We start from the raw sequence: 20,058 nt of genomic DNA, 5'->3' as shown, positions 1-20,058 counted from the left end.
CTCCCGGAGTCACAGTGTGTCAGTGACCTGATCCGTAGCATCATGGATGAAAATGTCTGCCCTTCTTTTTCAGCCGCGGTGGTTCAGACATACGTGGGAGAAGAAAAGGAGAAGAGAGCGATGAAGGCAGCGCCGCAGACAGCCCCGGTCCTTGCCGGCAGGAAACACTCAAGGTCACAAGAGAGAAATTGCAAACCGATTGCAGTCTCCTTGCGTCAAATGCGCGAGAGGAGGAGCTTTTGCGCCTGCGCAGCTGATACCCCACGTACTGACCTAGCGCGCATGTGCGAAGAGAGTCGGAGAAAGCGAGGGTGGAGACTTACAACCGCGCTCATTGGATGACGCAATGCTCGCGAGTCTGGCCGGAACGGAGCCCGGGGGCGAGCCCGGACGTGCGCACGTACGCGCGTGCACGTGTTCCTCGCTTCCGCTCCTGGGACTGGGCGCCATCTTGGGCTGGGCTTTAAAGCGTGGACGACTGGAAGAGTGTGGTTGCACGGTCTTCTCTTTGTTCCAAATTTGAGGAAAACAAACCACCAAAAGATGTTAGACAGTTCGGGGGTGCGCTTTACTTGCACTTTCAGGTTTCCAACCAGCAAAACAGCGTTTCCTTCACTTCAACAGAGAATCACCATAAGCTAATTATCGTGGAAACCGTGAAGGGAAGAAACATCCCAGCTCAGGCTCCTCCCCATCCTGCAGTGCTGGGCCTGACTGAGTATCGCTGGCCGCTTTGAAATCTGGTATTTGGTTGCAAGATGTTAGTCCCCCTGTGATTAATTCAGACTAAAACAAAACAAAACAAAAGTGGAGTGCCTGTCATGGGTCGGGCTTTGTTACAGGGCTGAGAGTACAGTGACAGCCAAACACGAAGCCACTGAAGGCAGTGGGGATTGGACTTTTCTTGGAGACGGCGTAATTTGTCCTTGGAGGTCCTCTTAACAAAAGGAGAAAAAGTGCTCCAGGCCCCTCCCTCTTTCTGCAGGAATATCAATGATCACCGTGTAAGGAATTGTGAAGAAATGTCTTGAGAACTTGGGAGAAAAGAAGGTAACAGGAGAGTTTACATTCTTAGGGGATGCCAGTAGGAGTGAGGAAACAAAGGCAGGCACCCATCCATTACAGATTTTGTAAATTTAAGAAGTTTTAAAAGCTTCCCACATCCTTTTCCTTAAATGTTAGCTATTAATATATTACCCTCACTGTCTAACACTCTTTGATTCCTTTTTTAAACATTTTTTATTCTCAGAGGTACTATTTCTTTCTTAAAGCCATCAATTAACAGATGCATTCACCCTGGGTGTAGAGATTTATATTCTAAAACAGTAAGGTACAAAAAGATGTAGGAATGGCAAATAAATAGTAGGAAACATTGAAACGAAACAAATTGAGATCATCCTGAGAGGGAGAGGAGGATAAGTGGAAATGATTGGAATAGCTACCGTCCCCTCACCTCACGCTTATCTCAGTGGTGGTCTCTTCAGCCTTTGCTTTGCTTTGTCTTGCTTGGTATACTAAAAAGCCACAAAGTTTTGATCAAAGGAATCCGGGAGTCAAATGGTGTTAGCTGGAGGGTGCCTGAGCCCGGAGTCTGCAGGCACCTATTTGATTGATTTCCCAGTGGTTTCCCCAGGCAGCTGGCAGATTTTCTCCGTGACCACGAGGGGGACGTGTTAGCACTGGAGATTCAAGGCACGGGCCTAGGAATGGACGCTTCATAATCCTTGCCAGTGTGAAGGACAGGCTTCTGGATTGCTTTGCAGATGAACAGGACTGAAGGCTAAAGAAATGAGCCTCGATCTAAGGAAAAAACGGGGTTCAAAGGAGCAAGACTGGACTGTTAGGTCCACAGCAAAGTTACGTAATGTATCACCAGGCAACATACTGTGCTTTTTTGTTGCTGTCTCATTGTTAACACTGGCTGGTAAATAATTTGCATGTGGATAAATGTTTACTGGCTGGTGGCTGAGCACTACCCGTGTATATTATAATTTAAAACGTCCTGCTAAACAAGCAGGATTATTTTAGCACACTTGACAACAGGTAGACACTGTTAAGTATTTAACATATAGCCACTATAGAACTGTCTAATTCCAGCATTAGGAATTGTCATTGCAGTACAAAAGACTGGCAGTTGTGTGTTTAGCTAAGTTCCATCTACTACCGTAAATGCTTTCTGCACATTGTCGAATGGCGAGCTGACAACAGTGGTCTCCAGCAGTTACTGTTGGTATTGTACTTTTGCAGGTGCAGAAGCTGAAGCTTTGAGTGGTTCAGTATGTTTTTTTTTTTTTAAAGATTTATTTTATTTTTATTACAAAGTCAGATACACTGAGAGGCGGAGAGATAGAGAGGAAGTGGAGCTGCTGGGATTAGAACCAGCGGCCATATGGGATCAAGGCGAGGACCTTAGCCACTAGGCCATGAGTGGTTCAGTATGTTACATGGGGCCACACAGCAGTTGGATGGTAGAGCCAGAACAGGAAGTCAGGCTCTTTGATTCTAGAACCTGAAGCAGGAACCACTGGCCTCTGCTACTTTATAACCAAATTGGGTTACCTTTGCCTTTGTGTGGAAGGTGAGTTTTATAATACCAGTCTCATCTAGTATTAGCAACAACTATTTTAAGCAGTAGAATTAAAAAGTTGGAAATGCTTAAACATTTTAAAATGTAGCTTTGGTTCTAAGGATAGCCATGAAAGTGTGATCTGTAATCTAGTTCGCAAGGTCAGGTTGATATTTTAAAAGCAAAGTCTGTTTAAAGTGGTGACTCAGAAAATGTTTTTTCCTGTCTCCCCAAAGATGACTATCAAGCTGTGGCAGCTTCCGTCTTCGGGAAATAAAACTGTGGCCTACTGCAGGGCTTTGTCACTGTTGTTCTGCTTGGACTCTTTCATGTGCCTGGAGCAGATTTCAGGAGACAGGTTCCTCTTCTCCTCTGGCATTAGCTGTACTGTATTGGCATACATTACAAAGTGTCACACCACTTAAGCCTGGTTCAACAGTGAGTCGTAGGAAGTGTGTCTGTCAAGTAATGCCTCTGTCCCCAGAGGGGGGGACAATTAGCAGGTTTCTTCCTATGCCTGGTGGCTGGTAATCCACCCCACTGCCCTCTTTTTGATAGGAGGAGGAAAGAGAACCAGAGGACCACCCTGACAGAGAAGGAAGCAATAAATCAAAGTAAGATATCCCTTTCATTAGCTAGGACATTTACATTCCAGTGATTATGCCGTCTCATTGCACAAGGTAAAAAAACAGCGAATGTCAGTGGATTTTCATTCAGCTTTTGGAAAACATGTGGCTATTGGTGATGTCAAGCACTTGTTCTGGACGTTCCTAAATGGGAAGGGGAGAGGAATGACAACACCAGAGATTCTCTCTTTAGGAAGATCCACTTAAAATTTAGTTCTTGGAGACAGACTTTGGCACAGTGCTGGACACCACCTGGAACTCCCGTGATTCAGAGCGCCTGGGTTTAAGCCCTGGTGCCACTTTCTGTATCAATTTTCTGCTAATCCACATCCCGGGAGGCAGAAGACGATGCTTCTGGCACTTGGTTCCCTTCCTCCTGTGTTAGAGACCTTCACTGAGTTCTGGACTCCTGGCTTCAGCTTGGCTCAGTCCCTGCTGTTGCAGGCATTTGGGCAGTAACCAGCAGATAAGAGATTGCTCTCTGTCCCTTTCTCTGTCTCTCTGTCTCTCAAATAAAATGGAAAATAAGCAAAAGTTAAAAATACATTCTTGGGCTTGGTGCGATAGTGGAGTAGTTAAAGTCCTCACTGTGAACGCACTGGGATCCCATATATGTAAGTAGGAATGGACATTAGCTGCCATTTTGGATTGCCAAGTTGGAGTTCCTGGTTTGAGTACTGGTTCTTTCATTACTCTTGTAGCTTCATGCTGAGGTTGACCTTGAGAGATAGCAAATCATAACTGAAGTATGGTCTCACGTGGGAGACCTTGATGGAGTTTGGAATTCTGGACTCCTGGCTTCAACCTTGCCTTGTCCTGGCAGATAGAAGAATTTAAAAATATATATGTATTTACTTATTTATTTGAAAGTTTGAATTGCACAGAGAGAAGAAAACATGAAGAGAAAGACACAGAGAAGTTTCTAGCTCTACCTTTCCAATAAAAATGACAGTAATTTTTAAATGTATAGATAAGTCGATATTCATATTTTCTGTGCCCCTTGGGCTGCTGCATCATCATCATACTTCTTTTCTTTACCTGACTTGAATTGCACCATCTCATATAGACCGTCTTTATTAGCTAGAATATTCAGTAAAATACCAGGTTGAACCAGGGATCAATGGGTCAGGTCACAGGTCCAAGCATTGGGTTTAGATGTTATTTTCTTTGTTTAAATGCAACTAGAGAGAGGCAGATTTTGTGTGTGTGTGTGTGTGTGTATACTCACGTGTGTGTATGTGTGTACCATGACCTGAAGCAAGCTGATTTACTCTGGATTCCTGTGAGCAGTTTGTCAGGTGAAAGGAGGATCTGGGAGCCTGCTAATTGCTGAGGGTCTCTGGATGTCTGCTTAATAGAGGCCTGGCAAGGTGCGTAGGCTACCTTAAGGGGCCATGGATGAGGCCACGCTGCCCATGCTGTGCAGATTTTGCCAGAAGGAAGCCTGCAATGTACTGCATTGTTTGTGGGTATGTGAGGGTATGTGTATAGTACTGACCCGCATCTGTCTTGTTCTGTTGTATCATGACTGCTGTCCTGAACTGGGGCAATCACTCTTGGGATGAAAGCCACAGAACGCAGTGACCCTTGAGAACAGCAGTGATGTGTGACTGGTCAGGTGTCCACAGAAAGCTGAAGAAGTAGTCACTGAGGGCCTGGCGTGTTAGCCTAGTGGCTAAAGTCCTCACCTTGCATGCCCTGAGATCCCAAATGGGCTCCAGTTCTAATCCTGGCAGCCCTGCTTCCCATCTAGCTCCCTGCTTGTGGCCTGGGAAAGCATTTGAGAATGGCCCAAAACCTTGGGACCCTGCACCTGTGAGGGAGACCAGGAGGAAGCTCCTGACTTCAGATTGACTCAGCTCAGGCTGTTGCGGCCGCTAGGGTAGTGAATCAATGGACAGCAGAACTTCCTTTCTGTCTCATCTCCCTCTTTCTCTCCTCTTCTCTGTGTATCTGCCTTTCCAATAAAAAATAAATACATCTTAAAAAAAAAAAAGAAGTAGTAGTCCCTGAGTCCCTGAACCCAAATGCATCCCCTCCCGGAGGTCCATTTGCTTCTGTTCTGCACTCAGTTATCTTCATGGTTGCCAAGGAGGCTTCATTTCTCCTGGTGCATAATAATTTGTTCTTGTGTTCTGAGGTACCATTTTGTGAGTGAAAAATCATTGCCGTGATTTAGGGTAACCACATTGGAATCAGCAAAGCATTAACAGAGCACAAGTGGCCACGATGCAGATCCCACACTCATTTCTAAAATCAACTAAACAAAAAGAAACAATCCCCCTTTAAGGCACACTTAGTTATTAAATGTGGAAATGGGCATCTTCCTTTTTCTTATTTTTTCTATTCCTACTTTTTACGTTTATCCCTTTCTTTTGTGAGCTTCGGTAGTTGAGTGCTGGTGTTTGATGCTTTCGAAGGCTGGAGCAGGCAGAACACTGTTGAGAGAGCTCTGCATAGAAGGAATGAATGTAAGCTTGGAGCAGCCATGCGTATGTGCCTATTTCCTAATGGATTGGGACATTTTAAAACAAGTTATTTGGAGTTGTAATGTTTTTCACTTAGCTTTATTCCCTTGGAAAATCTCTAGGTTCAGAAATAACCTATTTTTTCTCTCATTTTGTGTGCTGCTATTTTGGCTTAACGTTTTCTTGTATAGGATTTTTACATGCCAGCCTGGCCCCATATACCTGTCATTTTAAATGGCTATCTATATACTCTTATTCTTTGGTGAAACACATAATTTTATTGCACCGAGTCTTCTGTGCATCCACTTTGTTGTGCAGGATATGGGGAGAGATCTGCTGCATTTCTAAAATATCTCCGAAAACAAGCTGCAGTTAAGAACACAAATCACCATTTGATTTTCTTCACTTTGAGAGCATACACAGGAAGCTATTGGACACAACAAGCTATTGAATTATCTTCTGTAAAGTCCACATCTGTGAGCCTGGCTAGACCACTTGATGAGAAACCTCAGCAAGAGACTTCAGATACCAGACTAGGGGAAAAATTGAACTGACAGAGTGCTTGGTATTTCCAAGGAGTCACTTTAGGTTCTGTCTTATTACTGCAGTGTTCAAAGCATAGACATAGTTCAGTGCTGTGATTAAAGTGACTTTTGCTGTTAGCCTCTTTGTTCATGTAAGATATAGTGGTGGGCTACGGCTATTTCATCATGTGGAGGTGTAATGGTTAGCTAAAGCTATCTTTCTCCACAGGGCTGGTTATTTCTTCAGTTTTTCTCTAAAACTTCAGCTTGAGCAGGAAGGAGCCATAAATTCTGTGACATAGCTGCCTTCTTATCTGTCCTGGGAGTTATAGACTACACACAGAAGACAATTCATGTACCTCTGCATAATGAGGTGAGTTTTATAAATCATAAATCTTCACTTAACATGCAGGTGGGGTTGGGTGCCAGGTTTAGAAAAACTGATGTAGTTGCCAAGTTCGTGAATGTCATAAATCATTCATGCTAAGGTGGCCTAGGATCAGGCTGTCCTCGGAGGCAGACAGATTTCAAGGTGCTTGTTAAACACGAAAATGGGAGTCTCCATGATTATTTTCACAATAAAATGCACTTTTAATTTAAAGATTAAAAACCAAATTACCTTTCATGTTTTGGTTGAGGTCAGTTTTCTAAGACCCTGCTTCTACCCCTGAAGATTCTATCAGGAGTATATTTTCTTCCTTGATCCCTGAGTTCTAATCAGAATAACATCACAAAATACATAGTCTGTGCATTTGCAATCCAAATCTTTAATGTGCTGAAAATGAGATTTAGACATTTCAGTAAATCTTGAGGCACCTCCTTGAGGGGGTTATTTTCTTCTTGTTTTATATTTGAAGTCACCATAAATTAAAAATACAGTGATGCCAGTAGGCAAATGCAGCCTTGTTCCATACTGCCTGACCTTTGTGGGCAAAGGCAAGGTAGAAATGGACCTGAGGAAAAGTGATCTCCAGTTGATAAGCTTGAATATGTGTGGTGTGACTGTGCCCCTCAGAATTCTCAGACCTTGTACTGGGCAAGGAATCTGGTTCCTGGAACACAGACATTAATGGAAGTGCTTTTGGTGCAGGTTGCTTATTTGGTATATAAAGAAATCTGTGAGCAAGGCAAATCTTACTGAGCAAGGCAAGGCTGCCAGTTGTTTGCCAGCAAGAGTGGATTGTTGCAAATTGTGCCAACCCCATTTACTTGTTCTCGTCTGCCCACGGCCAGATCCCTTTCTACTTCTCTGTGGCTATAGCTGGAAGAGCTTAAAAGATGCTGTTGTTCTGCTCAAAGATCTTCAAAACTGAGCCAAAATAACCTCTTTTCTTTGCAAAGTACCCACCTTCAGATATTGGTCATAATAACACAAAGCAGATCAATGCATTCTATTGTAGTGATTTCACTTATCATGTAAATCCTAACTGCAGTGCTTGGGAATAACTCTGTTTTTGAATTTGCATAAGACATATATGATCTTAGTAATGGCGTTAATCTTTTTTTTTTAAAGATTTTATTTTTATTATAAAGTCAGATATACAGAGGAGGAGAGACAGAGAGGAAGATCCTCCGTCCGATGGTTCACTCCCCAAATGAGCTGCAACCGCCGGTGTGCGCCGATCCGAAGCGGGGAACCAGGAACCTCTTCCTGGTCTCCCACGTGGGTGCAGGGTCCCAATGCATTGGGTCGTCCTCGACTGCTTTCCCAGGCCACAAGCAGGGAGCTGGATGGGAAGTGGAGCTGCCGGGATTAGAACCGGCGCCCATACGGGATCCCGGGGCTTTCCAGGCGAGGACTTTAGCCACTAGGCCACGCCGCCGGGCCCAGTAATGGTATTAATCTTATGAAAAGAAAAGGAAGCCCATTTCTTGCCAACCTCTTCACCTCTCCTCACCTTTCCCCACCACAAGTACCATTTCCTTATTAGTTCCTGCATTATGCATTCTGAAATTCTCTTTCTTGTCCAAGTATTGAACTTGTACTCATCCTTTAAAACTCACATAATTCATGGCCAGTGCCTTGGCATATGGGCACCAATTTGAGTCCTGACTACTCTACTTTTATTTTATTTTATTTTATTTTATTTTATTTTATTAATTGGAAAGGCAGATTTTTTAAAATTTTATTTTTGATGATGATTACATGATTGACCAGAATAGAAAGGATTGAGGGTTAGAGAAAAGTGGGTGAAATCATTGTTTCCAAATTCTCTATTTCTTCTTGTCTTTAGGGGAAGGGAATAGTTAAAGGTGGAAGCCACACCCAGCCTCCTAATGTCCCAGGACCCAGGGATGGGGAACTGCCATCGAATATCAACCCAGGGTCCTGATATAGTGCATGTTCTGAGGTTTCTGACCAAGTGGTTTGGATAGTTCTGAAATGCTGTCAGTTTCACTGATCCAGGGGTGAGGCAAACTCTCCCAATGTCCATTGGCTGACATAGTTGACCTCAAGTCTCCATTCACCCAGATTTTTGCTGTGCTTGTTTGCTGGGGTAGATGTCCAGTTTCTTCTGTTCTCCTTCCTCTGCTCTCGTACCAAACGAGCAGCTATATCCTCCATGTGTATCAGGGTCTGTGTCCACTGCTCCATCTTTTTGCTCACAGGCAGGTCCAATGACCAAGGCCAGGTGACCCAAGCCCTGCCAGATTCCCCAGCCCTGGGACTCAGGAACCTGGCACCCACCTTGCATATGTGCCTCAGGACCCGGTCCAGGAAAGGCAGATTTTATATAGAGAGAAGGAGAGACACAGAAGAGATCTTCCATTTGCTGGTTTACTCCCCAGATGGCCTCAGCAGCCAGAGCTGAGCTGATCCAGAGCCAGGAGCCAAGAGCTTCTTCTGGGTCTCACATGTGGGTGCAGGGTGCCAGGGACCTGGATCATCCTCTGCTGCTTTCCCAGGCTGCCAGTAGGTAGCTGGATTTGAACTGGAGCAGCTTGGACAAGAACTGGCACTCATGTGGGATGCCAGTGCCACATGGTGGTAGATTAGCCCACTGTGCCACCATACCAGCCTGATAATTTTAGTATTGCTAGTATGTCACTGTATCCACTATATATGGTACAAAGTGGAAACAAGGAAAGTAAATCTCTTCCTGTTTGTTGTTGTTTTTTCTTTTCTTTCTTTTGAGGCTTGGGAATAATAAAACAAAAAGGCTGTTCACCTGAGCACTAACATAGCTTTGAGAGGAAACAAATTTATTTTAGTTGCAGTATTTTGTCATAACTTATATGTACTAAAACTAACTGATAAAGTATTTATTTGAGTCTCCTATAGGGACAGCTATGGTAGAGAGCCTCAGAGGCAAAGAGAAACTTACTGCCTTCACAATGTGTCCTAGGGTTTTCCTTAGCTTGGGGTTAGATCAAGTCCTGTTCTATATTGCTGCATGATATCACTAGGGCTTTTATGCTTTTGTCTTCTCCTTGCAGTCATTCTAATCTAGGTCTCATCATTTCACACTTGAACTGTAGCAATTATGGCTAGTTATGACTCCATTTATAAATTCATATGTGGGCACCGGTGCTGTGGAGACCTAGAAGAGGCTCCTGGCTCCTGGTTTCAGATTCACTCAGCTGCAGCCACAGTGGCCACTGAGAAATGAACCATCAGTTGGAAAATCTGTCTCTGTGTGTCTCTGTAACTCTGTCTTTCAAATAAAAAAATTTTTTTAATTATTTTTTATTGGAAAGGCAACTATACAGAGAGAGGGAGATGCAGAGAAAAAGATCCTCTGTCCACTGATTGACTCTCCAAGTAGCCACAATGGTTGGAGCTGAGGTGATCCAAAGCCAGGAGCCTCTTCGGGTCTTGCACATGGTTTCAGGGTCCCAAGGACTTGGACCATCCTCCATTGCTTTTTCAAGCCACATGCAGGGAGCTGGCAGGAAAGTGGAACAGTTGGGACACAAACTGGCACCCATATGGGATCCCAACCTTGAAGTTGGAGGATTAGTCAGTTGAGAGCCATAGCACCGACCCCAACCCCATTTCCCATACGTTTAGTGAACAGATCCCACTTACCGGGGTCCATGTGCTGTATCTCCTCTGGGTGGTGACCACACTGGGTTTGCTGTCCCTTTATTTCTTCTCAGGCTTCTTTGCCCAGTCTCCAACAGTAGGTTGCTCTGGTCCTGGTACAATGGCCTAGTGGCTAAATCTTTGCCTTGCACATGCTTGGATCCCAGATGATCATAGGTTTGTATACCGGCCCTTCCACTTCCATTCCAGCTCCCTGCTTGTGGTCTGAGAAAGTAGTTGAGGATGACCCAAATCCTTGGGAACCTAGATCAGCGTGTGAGCCCTAGAAAACACTTCTGGTTCCTGGTTCCTGGCTTCAGATCAGCTCAGCTCCAGCCATTGCAACCAGTTGGGGATTGAATCCAACTGGAAGATCTTTATCCCTCCCCTCTGTGAATCTGCCTTTCCAATACAAATAAATGAATCCTAAAAACAAAATAGGTTTCTCCATCATGAACTGACTGAAGCTAGCCAGGCCCTCTTAAACAAATCAGCCTCCCTTACTTGCTCAAGGTAATTACTCTTTCAATGAGCTATAGTGAACAGGCATGAATGGTTGTTACCCACTTCGTCTCAAGCATTCTGTGAATAGATCTTCATGCAGATAGGCTGACCAAAGGGCCAGGTTCAGTTCTGTGGGGTTAGTGAAATGGAACCAAGGACCCTCCGGCCTCAGTTCTTGGGGCTTCATGGATATTTCATTGCTTCCTCTACAAAGTGAAGGAAACTTCCTGGGACCCCATACCACCTTTCTGGTATCCATTTGTGTTGATCCTGTGGTAGGGAATGAACAGAGAGGATTCCAGTATCACTTGGGTGGTTGGCATGGAGAACACTTTAAGTTCCTTTTACTCTGTGAATCTGTGATCCTATAATTTTCACTTCCTTTGTTCTTGATCAGAATCTAAAATCTCCTAGCCTCCTGCTGCTCTGTTCAAACTGTCTTGGCCCGTTTTTCCACTTTATAAATTCACTTTGCTACAGCACTCTTCTTGCATTCTCAGATGCTGTTTCTTCTTACTGATCCCTCTTTTGCCCTCAGCCACTTGTCTAACCCTTGCGGTCTTTGGTCTCCAGTTTAAATGTCACTTGTATAGGTAGGCATCTCCAGCCCCCAAATAGATTAGCTTCTTAATACCTGGGCTAGTCCTGCATATTATCTTCCAAAGCACTTTCCACACCTATATTCATAGGTACTTTAAAAAAATATTTTGTATATTTATTTACTTGAAATACAGTGATGGAGAGAAAGGTCTTTCATTACTGTTTGACTCCCCAAATAATAGCTAGGTCTGATCCAATCCAAAGGCAGGATCCAGGAACTGCATCCACTTCTCCCACATGGGCAAGAGTGATCCATGTACTTGAACCATCAGCTACTTTTCCAGGTGCTCTAGTGGCAAGCTAGATTGGAAGTGAACCATCCAGTCCTTTTTGTTTGTTTTTCAGATTCATTTATTTATTTGAAAGGCAGAGTTACAGAGAGACGGAGGGTCAGATGGAGTGAGAGAGAGATCTTCCATCTGCTAATTCACTCCTGAAACAGCCACAATGACCAGAGCTGGGCTAGTTCAAAACCAGAAGCCAGGAGATTCTTTTAGGTCTCCCGTATGGCTGCAGGGACCTAGGCACTTGGGCTATATTCCACTGCTTTCCCAGCTGCATTAGTAGAGAACTAGATCAGAAGTAGAGCAGCTAAGACTTGAAATATAGCGATCTCTTTGCAGGAGATACTTACAGCCCACTAGCACGTCTCACCAAATAAATTATTTTGAAGACATTTTCTCAGGGTTGGCATTGAAGTGCAGTAGGCATGTTTGAACACAGTTTAGAGTCCTAGCTACTAAGAGAAAACTCTTGGCTCCTGGTTCAGTCCTGGTCATTGTGGCCAGGATGGAAGATTTCTTTCAGTGTTTTTTTTTCTCTCTGTAACTCTGCCTTTCAAGTAAATAAATGTATTTTTAAAAATCTCTTAATAATCAACTTTTTTTATGCATGATAGGCAAAAGTTTTAGAGTCTCGTAATTGATTTTCAGCTGTTTCCTATGACTATACTCGTCTGTGCTGGCACTTAAATTTGATATGAACTGGGTATAGGATATGGTACTATCTGCTGATTTAGTGTCTAAATGACACAGTACAATTATTTTGATCAAGTAAGAAATTTTAGAAACAAATTAATATCAGGGTAGAGGTGAGTAATTTCATAATTCTATTCTCTTCTGTAACTGTTTGCAGTCTAGTAAATGGAACCCCATCCTATCTTTGCCTCAGGAAGAGTCAATGAGTAAAATAACTGAGCATCGAATAACCCTGGATGACCCACAGATCCTGAAGAACAGTTAAATAATTACCAAGAAGACCAAGAAGAGAAGAGTCTGTTAGAAGCAAAGGTGAGCCTCATCTGTGTTTTGTACATTGCACCTTGGTTTGGACTGTCTTCTATGCATAAGCAGGTCTTAGTTATTGCCCCTAAACAGTGCTTGCCTAGAGCAGAGCCAGAAGCTGCTGCTGTATAGTTTTCAGCTCTATTTGTGTCTTTGGGGTTTTAAGTAGAAAGGATAGATGCCATCACTTTTGACAAAATGGCTGAATATCTTTATTCTGTCATGATGAAAAGACATCCTTGTCTTCTAGATCAGAGCCAGAGCTTGCCTAGTAAGCAATTCAGGGGCTCCTACCTGAAGCCTCTGTTGAGCCAGCAGATGGAGTAGCAGTTCTTCTCTGTGAGCCTGTGCGCCAACCTGGGCTGTGTACAGGGTGATGATGGACCCAGCTCTGCATTCAGAAGGGACCAGAAATGAATAAAAATGAATGCCTACTGTTACTGTTGTCCTGTCTGCAGAGGTTTGCTAAAAGTGATTCAAAGAAGGTTGTTTTCATGTGTGTCTCTGGAATTACAGATAAAGCAGTCAGAAGGGGTGAGTGCTTGTATGCCTGAGATACCAACCAGGCATAAGGGAGGGGAAGATGGAAAGATGACAGACCGAGTCCTGGGTGGTGGAGGACTCCAGCATGATAACCATACCCTGGAAAACCTTGGTGAGGACACAGGGATACAACCAGTGGCTTCTGGTGGGAAAGGAGCAGCCTTAAGAGGAAAAGTTGGATAATGAAGCTGAATTACCATCTGCCAGGCTCACTCTTCTGAGTCTGAATTGCAGGCACTGAAGTCCCTCTTGGTAAAATCTGTAGACTGCCTAAGAAATTGACTTTGTGGCTAATACAGTTTAAGCTTCCATGAGATTACTTTTTCTTGTTTTCTAAGCAGCTGCCACTCAGCTAGATGGATGGAAGCTGTTAATAGTAATAGAGGCATGAATGCCACTCCAACTGAGCTCTCTCCTCCACTGCACTCTAACCTATCGAACTTCTGAGGAGTAGAATTCTCCCCATCTCCTTAGTTTTAGGGTAGATGAGGAGCAGTGGATAGATTCCTGCTGTCTATGGGCAGGGCCTGTGACTCCCTTAACTTCCTTATGGAAATAACCCAAATCCAGAATTGGAGTGGGAGAAACTCAGAGAATGGCCTTTATAACCATTGCAGACCACTTAGGCACTTAGGGAGCCAAAGGGAAGGCCAGCCTTGTAGCTGGTCCTTACTCAATTCTGAACTGTCAAGATAAATGAAGGTGCTTGGGCCCTTAGCTGCAGGGCATGTGGCACATTCTATTCATTTGGAATCCAGGGGTGTCTGGAAAGTCTCTTGACCACAGGCATCCTTAGAGCTCAGAGCCCTTTGAAGGAAAGAAAAGGTTCTAGGAACAAGGGAACTGTTTCTCTTGATGAAAAAATCAGGAGGGAAGAAAATGAGACTAACAAGGGCTGAAGGGAACTGTCTGCACGCTGAAGAGAATGTTAATGGCTCTGCTCCTGAGCTTCAAAGCCTGAGCTGGGGAGGAGAGCACACAGATGCCTCTGCTGTCACCGACAGAATACTTACCAAGGACTGAGACTTGTGAACAATCCCAGCCTGTTTTTCCTGGAGCAAGAAGCAGTGCCGGCATAGACAGGAGAGTGAAATGGTTGGGAGATTCTAGGCCTGGCCCAGCTCTTTGGGGTCTAACATTTCTTTTTCATCAGTCGACAATTGGGATTCCTGGAAGAATGTAGAACCAAGGGAGATGGCTGGCCAGAAATAGCTGCATTGAAGCAATCTGCCTAACATTCATCTGTTTTCCCTGTTGATAAAATGGTAGCTTCTGTGGATTGAATTATGGATCTCTGAATTTCATGTGCTGAGTCCCGAACCCCTCAGTGTGATGGTATTTGAAGATGTGGCCTTTGGCAAGTAATATGTCTAGGTGAGATGAAGATGGAGACTTTTGATGGAATTTGTGTCTCTTTAGGAAGAATAACATGAGGCTTTTACCACATGCATTCTTTTTTGCTCTCTCACACTCTCATTTTCTCCCACTTCCCACTCCCAGCAGACTTATAGTTCCAGAACTGTAAGAAAATACATTTCTGTTGTTTAAGCCACCTAGTCTATGGTATTGTGTACATTGTATGATAGCAATGCACAAGAGGAGGCAGTGTTGCCATGAACCCAAGGGTTGTGCCAGGAAGAGCAGTCTGGCACGTAGTAACACATAGCTATTGTTTGTGGAATGGCTTCTCAGAGAGTCATAGGCCAAAGAGGAAGCTGAGAAAAACAGGAAGAACCACAAAGGCAGACTGGTATTGTTAGGGGTCTACTCTGACCAAGTCATGTTGTCACAGTTTGCCAAGCCATATGCAGCTAATAGGCCAGAGTGTTCTCACACTAGGGTTAAAATGGTGGTTGTCTTCATTCTAATCAGCTAGTAAAATACGTAACTTAATAGTTGATAATTGAGGGTAGTGAGTATGAGATAGGTATGATAGGTGGGTGCTAGTCTCAGGGCCAAGGGTCTTTAGAAACAGGCAGTCTTCCTTCTGTGAATGGCTCACAGATGGTGACGTTGTACTGAATTCTCAGAGACACCTGTCATTAAAATTCCTAAATCAGGACTTATAATAACATTTTCTCAGCCCAGCTGGGTTTTGGGAGATGTGTGTGTATCGACTCTGTCTGCTAGCCTTCTCCCATCTCTTCTGTCTTTGTGGCTGGCAGATAGGAGGGTATCATTGTACACTCTAGGTTAGCACATGTTGCAGTGGCAACATGGAGTTGCCATCGAATGACCTGGCTGAAGCATAACGTGGAAATGAAAAAGGTAAAAAACCTGAGATTATGTGATATGGGCTGCAATTTGGAATAAATGGGTTCAGGCCCTCTGCCCAGTCAGCCTAAGGCTTTGGCAGCTAGTGCCTTTAATGGATGACTCCATTAACATCTCCCTTGCGGTAGGTGGGGTAGGAAGAGAGGAAAATGTTAGGAGAAAACTGAAGAGATTTGGAGTTTTGCTCCATGCCCACTTGGAGTCACTCTGTTGCTCTTTAGAGTTACTAACGTGTTGGCTTTTTTTTCTTCCAGTTCCCAGGAGGATTTTATGGTTTCCTTTAGTCCGTACCTTTGAAGCCATGGGCAGCTGGGACAGAGTTAGGAAGGGTGGCAATTTTGGTAGGTGGAAGTGGAGTTCAGACCATTGGCCTGAGCACTACTGATGAAGGAGGGTGAGAAAGAATGGTGGGTGTATCTTTACCCTGAACGCCACAACAAAATCTCAGTCCCTGGTTTGAGAAAATGAAGTCTGGGGACTTTGGGGTGCTCACAGAGAGAGCTGTGATGATGCCAGTGGATGAGGAGAGGGAAGATCCTGGGAGGAAGTCCCAGGATCCTAAAGGTGAGTTGTGAGTAGGAAACAAGTCGTTCTCTGAGAAGGGGAACAGATGTGAAGAGGGAAGCAAAGGGAACAAATCGACTGACTGTCCGCCTCACAGTGCTTCCATTTGGGTCATCTCTGGAGGTCAGAGAAAGATGAGATGCCTCTTACCATGGCTAATGAATGAGGCTCAAAACCTGTTGGGTAGTTGTGATGCTTGAGACTTTGGGGTTTTTTTTGTTGTTTTTTGTTTGTTTTTGCCTGAGACTTTCTGAGTCCTTGGTACTCAGAAATTACAATGGGTGGTAACAAGAAACCATGTGTCCACTGAGGGATTTTCAGTCTTTCTATTTTCCCATCCCAGTCTTTTTAGCTGCTGTCAGACTGTGTCAGGGCGGAGTATTGAACCTGACCATATCACAACTGCTGGGAATTTCCCTATAGGAGGATGTGTGACAAGAGCAGGCAGAGCGGCTCTGATCCACGACTTTACTCATGACATCTCTAGATGTCACCACAGGCTTAACTCATCTCAAAAGTCACTTCCAGAGGCAAAGCTAGGGATTTAGGGTGCTGCCTCCCAACAGATCCACAGAACTGAGCGTGCTCTATTCAGAGACATGCTCAGAAGGCAGCTTGATTCTTGATCTAGCCCTGTGTCCTGAATTGGGAGTGTTCCTTCTGGAGGGAACAGTGGATGATAGGTTCTGGCTTAGATGTGAGAGATACTTGTTCAAGTCCTAATTCTACCCCATGTAGTTATGTAACTTCGAGGTATTGCTAAATTCTTTAAGCCTTGTTTTCTATTTTATTTTTAAATATTGTTACATTTTTGAGAGGGATGCATGCCCATTTTGAGCTTTATTTGTTCATCTCTAGAACAAAAATACTAATGACTTTCTCAGACTGCTGTTTGCAAAATCAGATAAGGTAGTATAGTGAATATTTTAGTTTGTAAAATTTTGTATCAGTGGAAGTAGTAATTTTTTTCACTCATTTATTCTGTCTCATAAATCCAAAGGCTTCTCTTCTGAATATATGAAGGCTGTTGGGTTCATGGTAAGCATCTGGAAGGGTATGTGGGAGATGAGAGCAAGGAGAAAAAAAGGGAGGGTAGAAGTTGTGGGGAAATTGGTATCCTCTGTAGACATGAAACATGGGGTATTTGCTTCTAGTTCATAACATTAAGTCTGTTAAGACCTATTAAGTTGGTATCCTAGCCAGAAATCCACTAGCTTGAAATATCTGAGGGTTCAATGCTGCTCTGAAAAAGAGAATAACAGGGTGTTGTGGTTTGAATATGTCCTGTGAAAAGAATGTTGGAAACTTATTCCCAGTGCTGAAGTGTTAGAAGATGGGACTAATGGGAGGTGTTAGTCATGAGGGTGCAGCCCTTGTGAATACCTTGGTATTGTTGATAAAAGGACTTGAGGCAACGATTCCAGTCACTTGCTGTTCCATCTGTGCTCTCTTGCCTCTCTGTCTTCCCCAGTGCAATGACAGAGCAAGAATGCCCTCCTCAAGAAGGAAGGCCTCACCAGTGCTGCTCCTTGACTTTGGACTTCCTGGCCTTCAAAACTGTAGAAGAGCACTTCTCTTGTTCTTTAAATTACCCGGTCTCGATGCTCTGTTACAGAGACACACAGAGGACTGAGACACAAGAACAGCTAGTAAGTGCCAAAGTCAATGGCAGACTCTGACCAAAATTAGTTACCGTGACTCTTCTTGTGCTCACCATTTATTCCGGATCTTCTTTCTACTACTACTACTATTATTATTATTATTGCAGAAAGATAGACATAGAGTGTATTCCCATTGGCAGGTTCACACCCCAAAGTCTTAGGATAGCTGGAGTTGAGCAGGGGCTGAAGCTGGAGTTGGGAACTTAGTCTTCAGTAGTGGGAGATCGGAGTTAGGAGTAAGCTAGAGCTAGGAATTGAACCAAGGTACTCTGGTATAGGACTTGGATGTCTCAAGTTGTAACTTAACTGCTAGGCTAAGTGGCTACCCTTGTAAACTCTGCTTTTTTTCGGATTTTACTTCCATCATTAATCCCTTGGCCCTGTGTTCATTCTGAATTCTCCAAAGAGAAAAATCTGATCTTTTCACATGTTCACAAAGGCCTGTGGTTGGAGATGGGCTGTTATGATAGAACATAGGGGTAGATAAAAATATTAGCTCACATTTGTTGAGGGATTCCTGTGCAGCAGGTAAAGTTTTTCATGGCCTATCTCGTTAATTTAATCCTCCAAGCAACTACTCAGAAATAGATTCTAGTTTTTCCCCATTGTGTTGGTAACCAAACTGAAGCACAAGAGGCTGGATAACTGTTAGGTGGTAGAACTAGGATTTGAATGCAGGGAGTTGGCTTCAGTGCTAGAGCTTGTAAGCAGCTTCTGTGCTGCTCAGAGTACACTGAGGTGATGCTGTGAGTGAAGCTGCTCTGCTAAGCAAGGTGGTGGGTGTGTAGGCAGTGTGTTTGATATATGTAGTCCAGGTGCATCCCACAGGAGGCAAGGCAAACAAACTCAATTGCAGAATCTTCCAATTGGTTTTGTGAGTGCTCTTTTAGGGGCACTGAATGGCTGTGGCATGAAAGACTCCATTGCCATTTAAGGTTGATTAATACAGAGTACAGGGGCATATCGTCCCCTGACATATTCCAGGAAAGAGACTGTTTTTCTCATTGTTAAATCTGGAGTTTCCAACCATTTTATGAGTCAAGAATTTGTGAGGTTTTTGTTGTTGTTGTTGTTGATTTTGTTTATAAAATGCCTCCTAATATCTGGCCAACCACAGGACTACTATTCTACCGGTTTGGGAAATGTTTCTAGACTGTGTCTCCACCCCATCACCACAACTCAGTCCCTAGGAGTAGTGGCAGCAGGTTGGACAGTAGCTAAGATGTTTGTGAGCACAAACTACTTGGTGGCTCGTCAGTGTATATGGCGATCACACTATGCTAAATTAACCAAGATTAAGTAATTGCTGCAGTTCCTAAGGTACATGTAGATGCCATCCAAGGGAGTTGAGTTTTTCTTAGCATTTCCTCAACCTCTAGTCTTGTCTAGACCCTTTCCATGTAAAGTCTGGACTACCAAGACAGTCCTCTAACTGGTCTTCCTTCCATCTGGTTCTCCCCTCAAGTCTGTCCTGCACACCTTGCTGCATCTGTGTTCTTTTATTTATTTTTTTTTAAAGATTTATTTTTATTACAAAGTCAGATATACAGAGGAGGAGAGACAGAGAGGAACATCTTCCGTCTGATGATTCACTCCCCAAGTGAGCCGCAATGGGCCAGTGTGCGCCGATCCGAAGCCGGGAACCAGGTCTCCCACGTGGGTGCAGTGTCCCAATGCATTGGGCCGTCCTCAACTGCTTTCCCAGGCCACAAGCAGGGAGCTGGATGGGAAGTGGAGCTGCCGGGGATTAGAACCGGCACCCATATGGGATCCTGGGGCGTTCAAGGCGAGGACTTAGGCCGCTAGGCCACGCCGCCGGGCCCCTGCATCTGTGTTCTTAAAGCACTGCTTTGAACTTGCCACTTTCAAGACTGCCCTGGATGACCCACGCATACCCTTCTTATTCCCTCCACACAGCCAGCATTGTCGATGAAGCTGAGTCATCATGGAAACCCTCTGTGCTCTGCTGCTTTCCCCCAGTGCTGCCTCCGTGTCTTTCTGTTAGAATCTTATGTTCCCATTTATCCATTCAAGAAGCATTTAGTTGTGCTTATGTGTCATGCCATTTTGTGTTCAAATAAAATAGATTCCTAAAGAATCTTATAAAATAGGAAAGTTTAATAACATATTATAAGAGTATAAGATGCATAGGATTTTCATGGGCAGGGAAACCTATGCTTGCTTGGCAAAAAAAAAAAAAAAAAGAATATGATTTTTGGAAAAAGGAATGTTGAAGCTTAAAAGTAGAAATGAGGGCCAGTGTCCTGGCTCATTGGGTAAAGCCACTGCTTGCAACACCAGCATGCCGTGTCACAGTGCCAGTTCAAAAGTTCAAATCCTGGCAGTTCTACTTCTGATCTAGGTTTCTGTTAGTATTCCTGGGAAAGCAATAGATAATGTCCCAAGTACTTGGGGCCT

General features: G+C 44.0%; 1 long non-coding RNA gene across 6 annotated transcripts in view; it reads left to right on the top strand.

The window, feature by feature from the left end:
* Window positions 1-111: 111 nt before the first annotated feature.
* The window catches only part of LOC131482590 (uncharacterized), a 109,368-nt gene continuing 89,421 nt past the window's right edge, over window positions 112-20,058 (top strand). For 4 of the 6 annotated variants that reach the window (XR_009247132.1, XR_009247134.1, XR_009247133.1 and 1 more), the window contains exons 1-3: window positions 802-1,050; window positions 6,414-6,557; window positions 12,450-12,604. This is a non-coding gene — a long non-coding RNA (uncharacterized LOC131482590). Of the gene's footprint in view, window positions 562-801; window positions 1,051-1,599; window positions 2,044-6,413; window positions 6,558-12,449; window positions 12,605-20,058 lie in introns of those variants that run through there. The other 2 variants (XR_009247137.1, XR_009247136.1) reach the window with 2 other exon arrangements.

Source organism: Ochotona princeps, chromosome 19 (assembly GCF_030435755.1).
Source record: "Ochotona princeps isolate mOchPri1 chromosome 19, mOchPri1.hap1, whole genome shotgun sequence".
Taxonomy (NCBI): domain Eukaryota; kingdom Metazoa; phylum Chordata; class Mammalia; order Lagomorpha; family Ochotonidae; genus Ochotona; species Ochotona princeps.
This window is presented reverse-complemented; position numbering and strand designations above follow the sequence as displayed.